Source organism: Pteropus vampyrus, unplaced genomic scaffold (assembly GCF_000151845.1).
Source record: "Pteropus vampyrus isolate Shadow unplaced genomic scaffold, Pvam_2.0 Scaffold571, whole genome shotgun sequence".
In the NCBI taxonomy this organism is placed as follows: Eukaryota; Metazoa; Chordata; class Mammalia; order Chiroptera; family Pteropodidae; genus Pteropus; species Pteropus vampyrus.
The window spans coordinates 50,449-51,406 of record NW_011889352.1 but is presented as its reverse complement, the minus strand read 5'-3'; positions in this window follow the sequence as shown (position 1 = coordinate 51,406).

The following is a 958-nucleotide window of genomic DNA, read 5'->3' as shown; positions in this document are numbered from 1 at the left end:
CACCCTGGCTCTCCCGCCCCGGGCTCCGCGGCTCACGCCGCAGCCGCCGGCGCTGCTCGAGGCCCAGGTGCTAGGCTGCCCCCACCCGAGGCTCCGTGCGGCGGGTTCGGTGGGGCCCAGCGGTACTGCCGGCTGCTCGGTGGAATGAAACCAGAAGACCCGGCTTTGCAACAGCTTGGACAACTGAGTGGTCTCCGGACTAAGGTACCCAAACCATGGGCCTCAGTTTTGTCGCATTTGTTATTTGGACCCACAGGGCCTGGGGCTGTCTAGAACTTGTCCAGAACTTCACACTTGGGGCCTAGGCCACGGGCGGGTAGGTCAGACGCGTCCCCGTGGCCCGGCCCCTCGGCGGCGTCTAGAAGCTTCCGCGCCTGCGTACTTAGGCAGACGGGGACCCGCGGCCCGGCGCACTGAGGCCTGGCGGTAGTTCCCGCCCGGGGGACTGAGCTTCGAGGAGAGGCACGTGCTTCTCCAGGGGCCTCCCAGCCTGTTCTGAGGCCGCGCAGCGTTGGGGCACCTCGGGCCGCCAGGACGCGGGGACTGGGGGGAGAGGGGTAGGTGCGTGGCTGCGGCAGGGGCGGCCGGAGGTCGCTAGGCCCCGCAAGGTGAGAGCGGCCACGCTGGCCGAGAGTCCCCGGGCGGCGGCGGTGGCGGGGGCGGGGGCGGCGGCGGCAGCGCGTTAGGTCCCTCTCAGTCCTATTAACCAGTAGGTTTTGTGAGAACCGTCCTCAGCTCCCCCTTCTCCCAGTTGTGTTTTGGTGTTCGTGACACAATTGAAGCAATTAGAATTGAAGCAATTCAAGCAGATTTAGCAACTTTAGAACATTTAGCAGCATTAAGGCGTCAACAGTTTTTTCTTTGAGTGCTCAACGAAATCTTCATGTTTTCTACTCATGGCTTGTATTCTCTGCTCATACTCTAGGAGCAAAAAAGTCTACCCATAGGTGAACATGTG